The sequence below is a fragment of the Berghia stephanieae genome, chromosome 14, assembly GCF_034508935.2.
Source record: "Berghia stephanieae isolate SIO BIC M18660-M18661 chromosome 14, UCSD_Bste_1.3, whole genome shotgun sequence".
Taxonomy (NCBI): domain Eukaryota; kingdom Metazoa; phylum Mollusca; class Gastropoda; order Nudibranchia; family Aeolidiidae; genus Berghia; species Berghia stephanieae.
In genome coordinates this window covers 21,971,856-21,991,751 of record NC_088373.1, presented here as the reverse complement: position 1 = coordinate 21,991,751, position 19,896 = coordinate 21,971,856, and the positions used below count along the sequence as shown (strand labels likewise).

At 34.6% G+C, this 19,896-nt stretch overlaps 3 long non-coding RNA genes across 4 annotated transcripts in view; 2 read left to right on the top strand and 1 right to left on the bottom strand.

Moving 5' to 3' along the window:
• Positions 1 to 3,964: 3,964 nt before the first annotated feature.
• On the top strand, positions 3,965 to 8,791 carry LOC144959704 (uncharacterized). Of its 2 annotated transcripts, none has more exons than XR_013642660.1 (3): positions 3,965 to 4,116; positions 8,124 to 8,258; positions 8,673 to 8,791. It is a non-coding gene; the product is annotated as an uncharacterized LOC144959704 (long non-coding RNA). The 2 variants fall into 2 exon arrangements; XR_013642659.1 differs by having other exon boundaries at positions 4,068 to 4,173.
• The window catches only part of LOC144959707 (uncharacterized), a 16,826-nt gene continuing 5,195 nt past the window's right edge, over positions 8,266 to 19,896 (bottom strand). The window contains exons 2-3 of the long non-coding RNA XR_013642663.1: positions 14,527 to 14,666; positions 8,266 to 8,691 (exon numbers count right to left, since the gene is read on the bottom strand). This is a non-coding gene — a long non-coding RNA (uncharacterized LOC144959707). The remainder of the gene's footprint in view (positions 8,692 to 14,526; positions 14,667 to 19,896) is intronic.
• Positions 16,081 to 19,896, top strand: part of LOC144959706 (uncharacterized) — a 19,300-nt gene continuing 15,484 nt past the window's right edge. Inside the window, exon 1 of the long non-coding RNA XR_013642662.1 lies at positions 16,081 to 16,184. This is a non-coding gene — a long non-coding RNA (uncharacterized LOC144959706). The remainder of the gene's footprint in view (positions 16,185 to 19,896) is intronic.

Genomic DNA, 19,896 nt, shown 5'->3' with positions numbered 1-19,896 from the left:
GTACTTTTCGGATTTCTTTTTCGATTGAGAAAGAGAGGACAGCCTTTTCACTTCTTCAAAACTTTGGTTTTTCAACATTTAGGTTTCATTGGCTGTTTTAGTAGCTTGATATCTTTGACGAGAGACATACTGGAGTTGAGATTTTGAGTGTGAGGATGGAGTGTAACTCAGGTCAAGATTTTGCTGTTTCCGGTTTGCAGTGTGTGTGTGATAATTTTTTATCCAATTCTTTCTCTGTTTGCGTTGTTCTCTTGGTGTCTTATCTTTTATGGACTTTTTCTTTCCATTCGGTTTGTCGCTCTGGTATTTGTCTTGTTCTTTTTTTAAGATTAACAGCACGTCGTATAGGAACTCCATCTCGTCTTTGACGGTAAAGTCGTTGCTCTCGGCTGACATCATGGCTTTTTTGGCCTTTGTGATAAGAAAACAAAATAAAACAATCGTTACAACAAAGCTATGACCCTTGAAAATGAACAATAATATCAAGTTACATTTCGCCACCCTCATTCCTATTACAAAACAAGGTGTAACATGAATAAAGTCAAGAAACAAAGAAGACTATTATGTGATACAATGTCACATTTGTACAAGCGATACCGGGCCGTTAAAATCATAGTAATCATCTAAATGTATCTGAGCCTAACAGGCAACAAACTATGTTTGGACATTAGGCATTTGGTATTGGCAAGGTAACTTTGCACTAAAAATAGTCTTTCAGCAATGGAAGAAATTAATATGTAAACAATAAAAATTGTTTTTAATGGTAACGTTGTAACAATGAATGTTACCACTTCAATGGACATAGGCCTGTAACACTTCAGTGGTTTACAAAACACTTTACCAAACACATCCTTATGAAACAAAATAATATGCTATGAATCGATAAGCCATGTGGAGGCGCCGTGGCCGAGTGGTTACCGAAAGGGACTCCCGACTTGGAGATAACAGGTTCGAAAACCTCCACAACCATAGAGTGGTTTCCTTAATCAAGGAAATTCATTCCGGTTGCTTCACTTTGCTTCACCCAGGTGTATAGTATGGTACCAGTGCTGCTGTGGAATGTAATTTGCTATAGACCAATGTCGTATTCATAAGTTAAATGTCTGTTTCATGCTACAGAAACAGGGATAAGCTCCGATTCTATGGGCTATTATGCTCCAAAGGACTTAGTGACAATAAAACATGTGTTTCATTTTAAGAAAGTTCACATTCCTCATTCCTGTTACTCATTCCTGTTATGTTTTCCTCATTCCTGTTACATCCCTCATTCCTGTTACAAAACAAGGTGTAACAGGAATGAGTGTAACAGGGATGAGTTTATCTCGCTTCGATTCATACTATCCCTAAAATATGATTTACTCCAACATTAAAGTATGACTATTATTTAGAGCCTTAAAAAGCTATAAACTGATACTTTTTATTTTTAATACAAGTTCTTATTTAAATAACAAGCCCTGGTAACAGGAATGAGGGTCATGGTCTAATGTTGAACATTACTCACCATTCTTGAAGCGGTGTTGAACTGGAAATCACACTGAATGAAAAAATCATGTGTTTGTAGTTTCGGCCGTGATGGAAAAGGGGTAGCTACGGCGAGAAAACATTGTTAGTTACACTTCTATTGTTAAGAGGATTTTAATTGGTTAATTTTCATTGCAGTTACAGGAATGAGTAGCCCCCTTGGGGACAGACTTCATTAATATATAATAAAACTTTTAAAAGTCTGATTGTTACAAACTTTTATGAGGATGTTAGAAAATGGCAATTTGCATCAGGTGAATTCATAGGTGTATACAACAAGACACTCCATTTTGTTAAAATTTCGACTTAAAGCCGTCATGCAAAAAAAAAGGACAGGGTATTTTCCTCTACCCCAGTCAATACAAAACGTCATAACTATCCTGAATCTCTCTCGATTTTCGTTTTTTATGTTTTACAAGTTAGTAATGTGTAGTGAGACTGTGTAAGCAAGTATTTGCTAACAATATATGCATCAAATATTTCAAAGATCCAATTTTCGTCACAGGACAGGAATTTGGCAGATTTTTGAAAAAGGCCGAAGTAATGATGAGGTTATGATGAACAACTATTATATATTTTGATTAGCAATGACTATCCCGCACAAATCTTTGGGCCTCTTTTTCGCTCACGAAGTGCCCGAATTCGAGTCAAAATATGGGACGAAGCCGTTTCGTATATGCTATTTAAAAAAATTAATTACGACGCTGTTATCTATGAATATGACTGAAAGTTGGCACACAGAAAAAAGGTCATTTTAGATTATGTCAAGCGACAAAACTCGTACAATTACCAGAAGACCGTTAAAAATAGATTTTTACTCTTTGGAGTAAAATATTTCTAAAACTACCGGGCGTGGAGGTTTTGTCGCTGACAAGGTAATACATGAACATTTCTTCTTTTTGGTTGTAAAATTTCATATGAATATGACGAGTACTTTTCCCGTATTTTACAAAACACCATCCTAATTTGCTCTTCAAGTTTCAATCTTTTAATTCACTTATTACGCAAGATACAACCAAAGGTCGAAAAAAAATGCCGAAAAAGCGTCCCATATTTTTGCGTTTTTTTTCCCTTTGCAGGTCATCCAAATAAATTACACCTTTGAAACTGCATAACTTGTTTATTTATGAATGGATTTTCAAAATTCAAAAACATTTTTACTCAGTGGAGATAGGGCTTTGATTTTAGACAAAAATTTCCTCAAAAAGAGAAAAAAACATTTTTCATAGTCATTGCTAATTTTAATATAAAAATGTGCAAAGACTTCATCTGACATGACATTGCAACGCCATATCATATGTTGTAGTGGTGGTAGGGATGATGGTGTGATGGTAGTGGTTGTGGTAGTGGTGGTAGGGATGATGATGTGGTGGTAGGGATGATGACGTTGTAGTAGTATCGGTGGTTAGGATAACAGGCAGGCCTACCAGAATTTCAAATTTCAGTGACATTTTACGTATAATAGAGACTTTCAGCAGATCATTTTGGACTTAGTATTAGACTTAAGACCTATCTATCACATGATCGCTGTCCTATTTAAAATTGGAAAACACCATGTGACGTGTGCAAAATTTAGATCACGCATTCAAAACAATAGAACAGTAAAGTTTGCTGCCCCAAACGTAAACAATAACAAGTTGCTAGTGATTTCCGTTAGGGACCGGAATAATTTACGCACAATATAGGTCTCCCAATTTTGTAGTTTGAGTTGTAGGCAATACACTTTCAGTATTGAAAATATGTTTACATAAAATCTAACAGTTGCAGAAATAATAATATAAGACTAAATTATTCTGAAAATCAGGCTCCGAATAATTCTCGTTTTGTTCATACCAGCGCAATAATTTGCTCTGGTCTAAAAATAGATAGACGTAACTTTTGATAAATTTTACCTTTTGTTCCATAAAATATCCATATCTAGACATTATTTGATGCATGATCGAGTATTTATGAATATGTGTTTCTTTTGCCACCTAACAGCCAAATTTTAAAGGTTATTTTCTTTCTATTATTTACATTGGAACGTGAGCTGTCAAGACAGGAACATGTGGTTTGCCAAGTGCTTCTCGACCTTTGTTTACGTTTGGGGCAGCAAACTTTACTGTTCTATAGTCTGGCCGCATGTGGTAAAACACGTGCTCCTGCCTTTGACCGTTCACCTTCCAGAGCAAATTATAGAAAAAAATATCCATTAAAATGTGGCTGTCGGGTAGCAAAATAAACACATACTCATAAATACTCGATCGTGCATCAAATATTGTCTAGATGTTGATAATTTATTAAACAAATGGTGAAATTTATCAAAAATAAATGTCAATCTATTTTTAGACCAGGGTAAAGTTAATTATTCAAAAATTAATGCGCTTGTGTGAACAAAACAAGAACTATCTGTAACCAGATTTTCAGAATAATATAGACATATATGTTGAATTTAACTACATTAAAATTTTATTTACACATGTTTGTTTTAACTGAAAGTGTATTATCTATAATTTAAACAACAAAGACAGAAGATCTATTTTGGGCGCAACGTTGTCCGGCTTCTAACGTTCCTAATCAGCAGCAATGAACAACCGGAGATCAAATAATTCAAAGGTACGGTTTCATTTTCAGTGTTTGAGTTTGTAATCTGCATCGATTGCATAAGAGAAGGTAAACATTTAGTTAAATGTTAACAAGTAGTAGCTTTCCGGTCTTTAACTTTGGATGTTTCACTCGCATAATTCTAGAATGCTTTGTAGATGTTTTTCATCTAGTCTACGATTCACTTCGCATTGTCAGTCATTATCTTAGACAGCTCCACTCACTGAGATTCTCACTTACAAAATTGACGTCTCCTTCGCTCATGTCTGCTTCATGTTCAAGCAGTGACTGATTCTGATACTGTTTGAGGAGACACACTTTTCATAATAATAGTTGGATAATATTTTTAAATTGTCGTGTTGTGGGTAACAGCTACAATCTAGAACGTGTGGTGTATCAATTCAATCATAATTTCACCCCCCCCCCCAAAAAAAAAAAAGAAAAGAAAAAAGCAGAACCCCCATTAGTAGGTTGGAATGTCAACAGAAACAAAAATAATTTTTAAAAAAGAATCAATAAGTAAAATAAAAGAAATCCCATCTGTCGTAGTGCGTGGCTTTCACCACTTTCAACTGGCAAAAGTCTAGCCTAGTCGTATTATTCACTCTCGCCTTGTCCTTGCAATATGTTCCGAGTTCGGAACAACCTTTAGGTCTTTTGATACCTGCCGACGTGCACTTATTTGCAGGTCTGTTAATCCAATTCACTATTGGCTCATTGTTGTAATGGCTTTTTTTTAATGACACAAAATTTTGCCCATAACAAAAATATTAAACTAGTCCTGTAATAGCATTCGTATGTCAGACCTGCATATATGTACACGTCGATACCTGCTCATTGCTGGAAAAGTAACAAATAAGGGATCCTTGCTACTGACCTTCAATATCTTAAGTTATTTGCAGGAGTTAAGGTGGTAGCCGCTTTGCCACAAAATACTTTATTGTTGATTTTATTTTGTTTTGTTTTTTTGCTTAGAGTGTGGGGAAGGAATGGCAGAGTGGGGTGAAGGATGAAAGAATGAGAGGGGCAGGTGGAAGAGGGGAAAGGGGGGTGGGGAGGGAGATTAAAAAAACAACAACCAAATTCTCCTCCTCAACCCTTTGTCGCATCTTTGATATTTGAAAGGTGTCAAACTATGACACTTAGCATCTTCTAAGCTGTTTCGCCTTATTTGACAAGTGTGAGAAAGATAAAATGCTTTTTATTGTAAGATGCAGGGAGGAGGGTCAAAGTAAATTTCTATCTTGGGCCCCTCACTGTGCTATATTTTTTAATAGTGTGTAAATTTAATGAGTGGTTTTAAAAATTAAGACTATCCCCCCTTGTTCTAGAAAAATGAATATACCAAAAAAGTATGAATTTTGTGTGTTTTTGAGGAGGGGGGCGGGGGGGGGGGGGAGAGGGGTTGTTGGTTTTTGTTAAAGTTTTATACACATCCCTATAAGTTCAATCAATTTTTGGGGTAATGATAGAGGGGCCTGATACTGCAGCTTATTACGAATTTACATTGGGTTGATATTAAAAATAAACCTCTCTGATTACTTTAGATTACCTACTTTTGATTTATTTTTAGCCCATTTCTTTCATCACCGCCAGTAATCAAGAGTCTTAATAACAAGAAGCTTCTAGGAGTTTGTCATACATATGAAATACTATATATGTGAAATGTGTCTTATTTAGATTTTGCCTACGGAATGATAAGAAAGCTCTCTCAATTGATGGGGTTAAAAAAAAAAATTAGATCAGATATTTTATTTGACTTTAAAGTGAAATGAAGAGGCATTAATTTTTCAGTTTATTCGAATTGGCTACTGTGACCAAAAAGTTAATAAAAGAAAACATGTCTTCAATTAAGTCTCTGATGAAATGAGATCTGACACAACGGTTTTACAAACTTGTGGTATCTGAGGTCTAGGTTCATTGTGTTTTCTAATGTTTTTATTGAATATAAGCAAGATATTTAAGACATAGGTCAAAACACTAAACGGTATTTCACCTTACATTGAAATGTGTGGTCCTTTAGTGTCATGAGGCTCATGGAGCTAGAGTTATTCCTGTTTCTGTAACACGAAGCAACAAACTTTAACTCTCTGAATAAGTTTACATATATTAGACCCATCTATCTATTCAAACATTGCTATATTAATTTCAAATTTTCATTCAATACCAATTGTTTAATAAATCCATTGAAAATAATAGAAATGTGGTAATTATAGCTCTTGTTCATTGTTAGCTCTATATGAATATCATTCAATGACTGAGTGTGAGATGATATTGCTTTCTATGTTTCTAACCAAGAGAAAACGATGTGGACTGCCATAATTATTCCAACTGAATCAAAAACTTTTTTTAGATTTAAATAACATAACAATCATTAGCCTCCGCATTTCTTGAGATATTGGTGTGCAGTCCTGGAAGCATTGCCCTGCCCACATTCTGGCAATTAACCAATCAATATTCACGAAAATTTATTATTATTATTATTATTATTATTATTATTATTATTATTATTATTATTATTATTATTATTATTATTATTATTATTATTATTATTATTATTTTTATTATTATTATTATTATTATTATTATTATTATTATTATTATTATTATTATTATTATTATTATTATTATTATTATTATTATTATTTTCATCATCATCATCATCATCATCATCATCATCATCATCATCATCATCATCATCATCATCATCATCATGACCATCATCATCATCATCATGATCATCATGATCATCATCATCATCATCATCATCATGATGATCATCATCAGGTATCATTATTATTATTATTATTATTATTATTATTATTATTATTATTATTATTATTATTATTATTATTATTATTATTATTATTATTATTATTATTATTATTATTATATTATATTATTATTATTATTATTATTATTATTATTATTATTATTATTATTATTATTATTATTTTCATCATCATCATCATCATCATCATCATCATCATCATCATCATCATCATCATCATCATCATCATCATCATCATCATCATCATCATCATCATCATCATCATCATCATGACCATCATCATGATCATCATGATCATCATCATCATCATCATCATCATCATGATCATGATGATGATCATCATCAGGTATCATTATCATTATTATTATTATTATTATTATTATTATTATTATTATTATTATTATTATTATTATTATTGTATTTGTTCTTATTATCATTGAGCCTACCCTCAAGATTATCAAAATAGCTTTCAACTTAACTGTATCTTATAGAATCTCTCAATATTAAAAAAAATATTCTACTATAGTATTTATACAATCTCTCAGCTGTATTAACCTAACCTATTGATCCATAGTCTAGAATCTTGAGGGTGGCGATTAAGCAGAGAGAACAGAACCTTATTTTGCTTTCAAGCGTTTTCAAATTTTAATATCTTGCCGTTATTTTTAAAGATTCTATTTAATTTTTTTTTCTAATGCTGGTACAAGTTAAAAGCCTTATTATGAAGATCCTTAGATGATCTAAATTTAGACAGCTATCACTCCATGTCATTGGTATTGGCGCCTATCTCTTTATACAATAGATTCATATTTCCAATGTGCTTATCATATACTTTTACATAAGGAAGTCAAGAAAATATGCCAAAAAACTTGCTTTTTTGGTTTTGCATATGAAGAAATTTTGCAATAATATATTTTGTTACAGTATATACCCTTTAACCTGCCAACATTTTCTATATTAAATATATTTTATTCTTTTCTTTCTTGTTCACGTTTATCAATAGGCAGGATAAGAGTGCTGATAAAACTCTAATTGTAGCTGATTTGTAATATTAGTATAATTTGATAGATTGGTCTTTTGACCATGTAATGTTGCAGTTGCTATTGAAAATATAATATAATCTACCATTTTTTGACATATTTCACTAAATGTAATATGTTTTTTTTATATATGAAAAATTACTTTATATAGTAAAAACAACTTTTTGATTTTAAAAAAATAATTACAGAAACCAAATCTAACATGTGTCATGGAGACTGCACAGAAAGCAGACTGACGGAGGGAAATGAGAAGAAGAGCAACTGGCAGCTTTTAACATGAATTGAGACTGTTAGGCTCAACGTTTATGTACCAGATATTCAAGGTATATATTTCAAGCAAAATAGGTATAACTGTAGATACATATAATTCCTTCAGATTATATCAGTTTGATAGTTTGCAACATGTTTCTGGCAATATAAATCAAGTTAATTGCAAATTATCTTGAGTTCAACTTGCATGGTAAGTTGGTATAAAATTTCAAATTAATTTATTCTGAATGCATAATTTTCCTTTATTTCATTTGAAAATTATCTGATGCAGCTATAGAGCAGGGAAAATAGGTTCATTAAATTTTTAAACAAATTGATAAAAGAAGACAAACGTTTCTATTACTTTTTTAAAAGATGATTTATTGACCAAAGCTTTTTCCGGAGGTATGTAATCACACTTTTAAAAATGGGACCATAGAGTTTCAGTGATAAGTATCAATTTTCCTTTCCCCCACTTCTCTTCACAGGATGAGAATACAAACATACCTGTAGTGGAGATATGTACATCTAATCTATAGATTTTGTGATTATCAGCATGTGCATTAAAAATGAAATGACAATAAAAGTGATAGGTATAAACTTGCAATATGTTTTTTAATAATGCTTTTTTTTATTTGACAAGTCATATATATATATAAATATATATATATATATAATATATATATATATATATATATATATATATATATATATATATAATATATATATACATATATATATATAATGGCCCTCAGATGCAGATGGTGGTAACTCCAATAGGCTGTTTGGAACCATATACCCTTTTCATACAGTACCAATCGAGTATTTGACGTCCTTAAAGCATTAAAATTCTTACAAAATTTGTCTGCCTGAAGTCGGTACCCATTCACAGTGAATTGAGGGGGTAATGTGTGTAACGTCGGGAGCAATATTCTTCAATAGCACTGTCACCTATCCAACCACTGATCACACTTAGCATTGCTTGACCTTTGTGACAAAACGAGACACTGTGCCGCTGAAACAAACAACCCATTACTGGTAGTAGCAGTGGCTATAATATGGTAGTGGTGATAGCATTGGTAGTAAAATAAAATTGAGCTTTTGTATAGCGCAATATCAACTAAACGTGCTAAAGCGCTTTACAAGGGGTCACTGGCCAACAGCAACACTTAACATGTAGGACGGGACATGACGTCTGTTCGGCGATATTATAATTTTTTCGGACAGAGACAACGTTGTTAACGGCCAGGTACTAATTTTACACATGAGTACGGTGAGATAAAGAGCCTTTTCCAAGGACTCAACTATGTGCCGAGCGAGGCTCGAACCCAGGAACTTCCGATCCGAAAGCGAGTGTCATACCACAAGACCACATATCCGCACAGTAGTAGTAGTAGTAGTAGTAGTAGTAGTAGTAGTAGTAGTAGTAGTAGTAGTAGTAGTAGTAGTAGTAGTAGTAGTAGTAGTAGTAGTAGTAGTAGTAGTAGTAGTAGTAGTTGTTGTTGTTGTTGTAGTAGTAGAAATAGTATATAACAGGGAAGAAATAGATAGAGAAACTCGAATTGGCTCTCCTCTGGAGGGAACGTATTATAATTTGTTGTGTGTTCTGGATTGCTGTTTTTCCCAGCTGTGTTGTTGTGATCTGTTTTATGTCCGTGAAGCATTGTGAGTCCCTGTGGTGTGTTGTTTCTGCCTGCATGTGTGTGTGTGTGTGTGTGTGTGTGTGTGTGTGTGTGTGTGTATGTATGTGACGTCGTGTCGGGTATAAAAAAGCTTCAATCTTTCTCTTTCAGCACTTTGATTCAACATGGATGATTAATAGTTAACTTCGTAAAATAAGTTTAAATCAACTAGTCTACCGTGAGCGATTCCTAAACCACCCACTTCGGTGGAGATTTTTTTTTCCCAACGCGAATGAGATTAAAAACTTTTCACACCTCATTCTCATTGCATTGCTTTGATACTCAAAAATATTGCGCTGGCCGACAGCCCAAAAACGAGCAGAGGGATCACAATCTGAGTTTCCCTGGACATAGACAATTGAGTCTGCTGCTAAGCAATGTGTAAACAAATTGAATGCGCATGACATGTCTAAGGGTGATTTCTAGCAAGGTTCGGGTCATTTGAATCTAATTATGAAAAAATATGGGTCATTTTTTTTTTCTAAATAGTTAGCTCAGCGTACGGTAAAACAAAGGTCCTCAAAATAAAAACAAATAGTAAAGAACCAATCAAACTGCACGAGAGCGAACTGGATGAGGTTGACCACTTCACGTATTTAGGCAGCATATTAGATAAACAGGATGGAACAGATGCAGACGTAAAGGCAAGAATTGGCAAGGCGAGGGTAGCATACTTGCAGCTTAAAAACATCTGGAGCTCCAAGGTGGTGTCAACCCGAACCAAAATAAGACTCTTCAATTCAAATGTCAAGTCAGTCCTTTTGTATGGAGCGGAGACCTGGAGGACCACGAAGACCACCACCGGAAAAGTACAGACCTTCATCAATAGCTGCCTCAGAAGGATCCTCAAGATTCACTGGCCAGACAGGATCAACAACGCAGACCTGTGGCAGAGAACATCTCAAATGCCAGCAGAAGACGAAATCAGACGCCGCCGATGGAGATGGATTGGGCACACCCTGAGGAAGCCAACCAATAACACCGCTAGGCAGGCGCTGAGATGGAACCCCCAGGGAAAATGGAAGAGAGGGCGGCCTAGAAACACCTGGCGGCGAGACCTGGAGGCGGACATGAAGAGGATTGGACACACCTGGGGAGAGTTGGAGAAGATGGCCCAGGACAGAGGAAGATGGAGGACTGTTGTCGACGGCCTATGCTCCATTAGGAGTGACGGGCATAAGTAAGTGAGCTCAGCGTACGGCCCGTATAAAGTTTCAAAGACAACTTTCCCTCAATATTAAATATATTTATTGACAAAAACATATCCTCTTTTATAAATAACACAGGGGAAATAATCTAATGCAAGCGTTAGCTGAGAAAATTGGTTCATTGCTTTCCTGAGGGACGCATCTCTGTGCGAACAGACACCGGAGGCCGAAGTCATCGTGTACTCGACTGACACTGGACAATTGGAGGTTGTTACGGGACCCCAAAGAAATTGATACATAATGCATTACATACATAGGTTTGTGATGAAAAGAAATCGACATAAATCAATAATTCTAAATGGTACTAACCTTTTTTAAGCCAACTGCATCATAAATAGGGTGCGAGTCGGACACAAAAATTTCGACAACAAAGTGACAAACTTTTGCACTCGTCACTAAGGAATTCCCTTTCTATTATAAGCGATCATGTGGTAGATAGGTCTTAAGTCTAATACTAAGTCCAAAATTATGATCTGCTGAAAGTCTCTAATATCTCAACTTTTAAGAACAATATTTTGCGCAATAGTAACGTCTTAAAAGACAGTCAAGAAAATAATATGTTTACAATGGTGCTAGATGTTATTATAAGTATGTGTAGTTAGTAATCTGCTTGCAACATAAGGCGTTTCCTCACTCACTGTTTTAATAATAATATTATATTACTCGGACAACTCATCAAGATAACACGACCAATAGTGAGAATGACTGACCACAAAAAGGATATTTTTCTCTAATCATTTCGAGAGAGAAAATCTAACCAATTTCCAAATTATAATATGGTCTGTTGGTTGCTGATGATCTGGTGGTGGGTGTGGTTGTAGTAGTGGTGATAGGGGTGATGGTTGTGGTAGTGAACGGTAGGGAATATTATGTGGTAGCAGTAGTTGTAGTAGTAGTGGCAGTTGTTGTAGTAGTGATGTTGGGGTTGATGAGTAGTAAAATTGTGGTGGTCGGGGTGATGAGTTGTTGTAGTAATGGTGGTAGGATTGATGATGCGGTGGTAGTTGTAGTATTAGTTGTGGTAGAGATGATGATGTTGTGGTGGTAATTGCAGTAGTTGTGGTTGGGATGATGATATGCGTGTAGCTGTTGTTGTAGTGGTGGTAGGGATGATGATGTGGTGGTGGTAGTTGTTTTTGTGTTTGTAAGGATGATGATGTGGTGGTAGTATAATGATCGTTTTTTTTTTAATTTTCGGGTTAAAAAGTAAACTTCTGTATTTTCCGGGACAACCATTATTTTTACAAATTTCCGGGGGAAAATCTTGTAATTCCGGGATGGTTAGCATTCCTGGAAATGGCATCATCTATAAAGGACTAGTAAGTTGCTCTGAGAAAGTCTTGAAACACTGATGATGGACCTATGAAAAGTTTGTGGGCGGATTATGTCATGATTGACAATCGGCATCGAAAAGGCAGCTATAGATATCAAAGAGCAAGATGAGATCATCTAAAGATGTTACATGATTGACACGGCCATTTTGGGAACTCATCATCTAGCAGAAACAGAATCTGAACACAATCGGGTAAACCTGTCGATGCGACATCAATCATCCTTCGACAATCCAAGTCTGTCGCTTTGTGTCGCGCACATCGGTATTTCATTTTCAACGTTTGTGATTTTTATACCACCCACCTGTAATTTAATTGTTCTACCCAATCTCGACTCAACCTCTTGTCGAATTTTGTGATCTCCTGATTAATTTAACAATACAGCTATAACCAGGTCATCTAACGTCATGAGGTAGCCGATTTATAATGGTAACATTTATTGTCACGAATGTGGATAGTAACGAGAGTTGTCCGTCAGATTCTCGATTGAATGAATTTATCAGCCAATGTTAAAGTTTTCATTGGTTACATTAAATCACCACTCGGTGAAATGTCGCTGACAAGAATAACCGGCCATTAAATAGAATTTGTCTTAAAATGTTAAAGATCTAACAGATTTTATTTCAATTGTAGAGGAAATAAATAGGTATAAACAATTAATCTGTAAAATTGCGGTTTATCAGCTGATTTCTATCAGACTAAAAAAAAAATAACCCTTTTCTTTCAATGAGACATCATTGTGTAATTTGTTGAGATGTTATGTATCATTTGAAATTTATACATGATAGGGTTGACAAAGGTTTTGGATGGCTGTAGGGGGTAGACAGGTACATACAGTGAAATAAGATATGTTTTTTAACGACAAATTTTATTTCGAAACGATTCTCCTTTTAGCTTTTCGCTGGAATAAAGTAGCAATTTATTTATTATTTGCGAAATTTCTTGTTACTGTGTTCCAAATTTATTGTTACAGTTGTTCCAAATTTGTCAACACAAAATTTTTTTAACACCAAAAAATTGTATTTTTAAGTAAAAATGATCGAATTTTACAGTGTCACTTAATAAGTCAAACAATACAAATGTTAAGAAAACAGAATGCATGGTGGTCTCAAAGAATGACAACAACGCGACCTTCCACTTGTCAAGCAAAGGAGAGACCATCAAAAAAGTAAAGAAATTTAAATATTTAGGCACTTTCATCACCCATGACGCACGTGACATAGAGGATATAAAACAAAGAATAGCAATAGCAAAAAACGTGTTCCATAAAATGCGACCAATTGTGTCAAACAACAACCTAAACTTGAAGATCAGAATGAAAATAGTAGAAACATATGTTATAAGTACCCTTTTATACGGTTGTGAAACGTGGACGCTTGACAAAGAATGTACGAGGAGGTTAGAGGCATTTGAGTACAGAAGAATGTTGAGGGTATCATGGACAGACAGGTGTACGAACGAGGAAGTTTTGGAGAAGGCGAGAAAGGGAAGAATACTGATCGATAACATCAGAAAGAGGCATTTACGGACATGTGTGGAGAAGAGACGGAATAGAAAAGTTGGTAACATCTGGGATTATCGAAGGAAAGAGAGCTAGAGGAAGACAAAGAATGACGTATCTTAATAACCTAAAAATGGCCAAAAAGCAACACAGATTTTATGCGCACCGCAGAGGATCGTGATTCGTGGAGACAGCTGACCGGCAACGTACTCAAGAGCACAAGCCACCATGGATGATGATGATTAATTGATGATATTCTGTCAATTCACTGGTTAAAGATAAGCTAATATTACACCAACTTAATATTTATTTTACTATTTCATCAATAGAAACATACTTCATAATGTTGTTACTGTTTGGAGAAATGACATTTTAACAATCAAAATTGAATCTCATATTCTTATTGGAGGTCAGCATAATATTTTTCATAAAAGGTATCACGTGAGTGAAGAGAAATAACTTTAAACACACAAAAAACCGACTTTTCCTGTTGTAACTAGCCAACAATGCAAACATATTAGATTCAATATGAGGCCTGCTATTAAATCCGAGCTAACAACCATTACACGGATAAATGTAATAGGTACCATTCAGTTTTAACTAATTAGACGGTGACATACTTTCCTCGTGCACAGGAGTTGACCCAGCAGACTGCAACTCATTGTATATCTGAGCATTCAAAATACCAAGGATGTTACACTTTCTCCATTCGTCAAGGTTTATGTCCAATGCAACACAATTTAGACCACACAAAGGATGGCTGAAAATTAAAAAAAAAAACAATATACAAAAAAAATTAGTTGGAAAATTCAAAAATTCAAAAGTAATAATATCATTACAATATGTCTGAAACATAATGTAAACATTTAAGCTAATTTATTTACCTAGAGATTGAATAGAGGTACAAGAAAATAAATCACTTGTCATAATAAGTGACAAACAATTCTGTGGTTAGGTAGGGTACACACAAGAAGAAATGTTAATCGAGAAGCGAAAGTAAGGCAAGTATTGGAAGAAACATTAAATTGAATAGTAGCGCTTTCATTTATCCATCATTGTTTCATTTCATTGGCGATTCTAGCTGGCTCTAAAATCACAACATTAACGATATTATCAATTCATTTTTCGTTACATAGGATAAGTGTCAGAATAATTATCATACATCACACATCTAATGAAAAAAAAAAAGAAATGAGTTAGTACTTACTTGGATGTTTCCTGATTAGACTCGATGAAAAAGTAGGAAACTGAAACTGGCGCTCATCATATTGGACAGCAAACAGGAAACAAAATTATCAAGTCAAGTATTGTAGGTGCCATCTACCAGTAAGTTGTGGATCATATTGACACGACTATGTCACTAAAGAAATAGATGCATAGTGTCACAACAAAAAACAACAAAATGGTGTATACATTTAATGAAAAAGTATGATTTCAACTGAATTTTCCATAGTAAAACCATGGAGGTTAAATGGCCCTCAAATAAGAAATAAATAGGACTTTATTACTATGTTCAAGTCATGGGGGCCAAATGGAGCCCAAATCAGGAAATATGACTTTCTGGTATCTTTCTCTTTGCAAGTCAGTTTTAGTATGAAAATAAGGTTAAGCAAGATTAAGATTTAAATTGTATGGGCGTTGGTAGTTTTGATTTATCTCTATTTGCACTGAACACGGCAAAATAAAGATAAAAAATAATTTAAAAACTTGTTATTCCCAATGTACGCCAGGCACGCCCAAGTGTCACAATATAATGTAAACAATTATATCAGCCCAGCCTACTGTGTTCAATACTTCTAAATGCCTCTTAAGCAAGATTAAGGTATAAAATATTTGGGCGTTGGTTGTTTTGATATGTCTGTATTTAAATTGAGCAAAACAATATCCTATGGAAGACTTATACTCTTTAACCACTGAATTCGTTAAGATTTCTTATTGAACGGTGGGCTAGTTGGATAAAATTGTTTACATAACAATGTGAAACGTGAGTGTGCCTGGCATAGACTGTGAAAAAAGACGTTTTTGTTTTGCTCAATTCAAATACAGACATATCAAAACAACCAACACCCAAAATGTGATGGCGGTGATGATGATAGCTGTTGATTGGTGGAGTGTGTATTTTTTTTTCTGATTAGATTAACTTTGCTACAGACTAGTAATCTATCTGGTGTGTACATTTGTAAAAATTCATTGACACACCAAATTATAGTCGACACGATGTCCTATGGAAGACTTACAATCTTTAACCACTGAATTTGTTAGGATTTCTTATTGAACGGTGGGCTGGTCGGATAAAATTATTTACATAATAATGTGAAACTTGAGTGTGCATGGCGTAGAATGGAAAACACGTTTTTTTTTGTTTTGCTCAGTTTAAATACAGACATATCAAAACAACCAACACCCACTTGGGCGTGCCTGGCGTACATTGAGAAAAACAGATTTTTAAATTATCTTTTAATTTTTATTTTGCCGTGTTTGTCATGGTCTCAAGTGAGTAAAGAGCTACTCGACTATGCATAAAGATATATGTAGAATGAGGCCCCAGAATTTACTAGTTACTATAAATGAAAAACAATTAACGATTTGTTTACAATGAAATAAAAATACTGATGAAATTTAATTAAAAGAGATAAACAGTGATCATGGCAGTTACAAATAGAGATATGAATATTTACGTAACTTATGATAATATGTCAGGTTCATAAGTTTACGTTTCCAGGCAGTTGATGGGCTTGGATGATCTATTCCTCTGATAACAGGATCGGACTCGTAAAATTCCACTTCCAGGCAATTGGTAAGAGGTTATTGTGTAGTCCTTTGACAGCGGGCTTGGGTTTGATCCTTGAAGATTATACAATCAAAGTTAAAAGCTCCGGCGTCTTAATGGTGTAGATATAATATCTACAAAGTCCCAAAAGATAAAAATCTTCCAGTATATATATAGGAATAGAGCGACTGGCCGTCCGGCATAGATTGTGGAGAGAAAGTGAGTGTCAAATGTTAGACCTATCAGCTTTTATAATAAGTGGCTACGTGACAGAATGTAGAACGAAAAGTATTCACTAATTAGAAATTAATTCGAGGGAAGGCTATAAAAGGAAAGACGATCTACTAATATTAGAAGGTAAAGTTTATCTAAGCCTACCGAAATATAACTGGAGTGAGATGAATTCAGTTCTTAATAAAAATAAAATTTAATAAGATAATTGTGAACAACCTTTACTGTGACACCCCCCACCCACGTTTAAAATATACTCTTTAACCATTATGGGAAAGATAGATTTTACAAACGGAAGTAAATTTACTGTCATGATACTCTAGCATTAATCCATTGTTATGATTTGTGCTACAATTAAATTATTTATTAACTAGACATGGAAATGTTTATATTAACGTAGGTATATGAATGGGTGACAATAACAATGAAAGATTGTGATTACAAATCATTGTGATGAACAACATGATGGCAATGTGATTACAAATCATTGTGATAAACAATAGTGATGGCAATGAAGCATGATTTAAGTCGATGATATGAAGGTAATTTACTGAATGAAATGAATGAAAATGTAAATGGAATATTGACATTTCAATTATTAATCATAAATGAGTGAAAATTCATAACAATAATAGATAAAGAGAAGATTTCCCAAATCATGAATGGGTATGGTATATATATCCAAACAATACTCAATGTTACATTAAGTTGGGTCATCATGTTTACAAATAAAATTATCGAAATTGTGCGTTCTGATTTGGCATAGTTTGCGAGGTAACTAACAGTATGCATGGGAGGTTAAGTTATACCCTTCTCACGTGTTTATACTAATCGAGAAAGTAGGTCGGCGTGAATATTTTCACAGCCTGGTATGTGAGAGATACTGAAAGTGTAATTTTGCAAAAATAGACTCCACCTTAGTACTCTACTATTATTCATTTTGTTATTTCTTATGTACGTGAGTGGTTTATGGTCCGTTTCGACCACAAACTCTTTTAGCAGTAGATATCTGCTGAATGTCTTTAAAGCAAAGACGATGGCCAGTCCTTCACGCTCTATTACAGAGTATCGTGATTCTCTGTCCAATAATTTTCTGCTTGCATATAAGCAAGGCATTAGAGTTCCCTCATGCTCCTGTAATAGTACACCTGCGATGCCCTTATCAGACGCGTCAGTTCTTACAACAAATTCTTTTGATATGTCGGGTAATTTAAGAATTGGTTCTGAACAGAGTAATGCCTTTAATTGGTTAAAGCTATTCTGACACACTTCTGTCCAAACAATTTTGTTCGGTGACCCATTCTTTGTCAGATTTGTTAGCGGTGTCGCGATGTGCGCGAAGTTGTAAATGTATTTCCTGTAAAAATTTAGGAGCCCAAGTACTTTGCGTACTTCTTTTTTTGTCTTAGGTGGTTGCAATTGTGCGATTTTTGTTTGTTTTTCTGTCTCGGGTGTCTGTGTCCCATGACCAACGGTATGATTAATCCTGCATTTGAAGCTTCGATATTAGTAAACATAGGTTGCGACACTGTGTCTCTATCAAAATATATTTTTAGCATATTTGCATGGAATGTCTTTGTTGTGTTGTTAATTTTAATCTCGTAATTAACATTAGATTTTACTGCTGTTATTTTGAATGGTCCTTTCCATGTAGCTAAAAGTTTACTCGAGTCATCGGGTAAGAGTATTAGTACTTTGTCACCAATCTCAAATTTTCTTGACTTGCTTTTTCTATCGGAGTATTCCTTGTATTTCTCTGCTTTTTTAGTGACGGATTCCTGTGCTAGCTTACACGTGTCCTCTATTCTGTCTTTCAGGATTCTTACATATTCGTAAGCAAACATAATTTCGTTATTGTCCTCCTCATTCCCTTTACAAATGTCGGCTACTATATTGATCGGGCCGCGAGGTGATCGTCCATACATCAACTCAAATGGGGAGTAGCCTGTAGATTCTTGGGGTATTTCTCTATATGCAAATAGGATTGCTGGTAAGTATCTGTCCCAATCATCTGGTTTTTCTGCTGACACTTTTCTTAACATATTCTTTAGAATGTCATTAAATCTTTCACAAAGACCATTTGCTTGGGGGTGGTAGGGAGTTGTGAATGAGTGTTGGATTCCCATGAGTTTCATGGTTTCATGCATCATATGTGATGTAAATTGGGGTCCATTGTCCGACAGTATCTCATTTGGTATGCCTATTCTAGTAAAAATTGTCATCAATGCTTCAGCTATGTGATCCGATGTAGTTGATTTCAATGCTATCGCTTCTGGCCACCTGGTTGCGTAATCGACTAGTGTTAGTATGTGTGTATGGTTTCTATCTGATTTTGTTAAAGGGCCTATAATGTCAATTGCAACTTTTTGAAAAACTTTTTCAATAACTGGGGTTGTCTCTAATGGCAATCTCGGTATTCTGCCTTTTGCGACTCTTCTTTGGCATGTGTCACACGATTTCACATATTCTCGGACGTCTTTAGTAATTCCAGGCCATGTGAAATTCTCGGATATTCTCTTCAATGTGGAAGAGCTCCCAAGATGTCCAGAAGTTATTGAATCGTGCGCTATTCCAAGGATTTTGTTTCTGTAAATACTCGGCGTGACCAGTTGTTTAGCTATTTTGTTTCTTTTCCTATGTAACCTGAACAGAATATCTTTTTCAATGATGTATTCAACTTTTGATTTCGTCCCTTTGTTTGCGATATTGAAATATGATGTTAAAGTCGGGTCCTTTTTCTGTTCTTCAATGAACGTGTTCCTGTCAAATTGTTGTGGTTCTAGAGAAATAGTCATTGGCTTCTCTGTTGTCTTAGTCATCTTTCTTGTTTCTGCTAGACAAGCTGTTTCTTGGGTTAATGACCATTCTTTTACATCTGTTGGGTTGTCTTTAAGACCTTTTATATTGCCAACAATAACATCAGCGACGGGGTTGGGAAGTATACAGCATTCCACTATTCCTGTATAGTATGGGGTTTCTATGTACACAT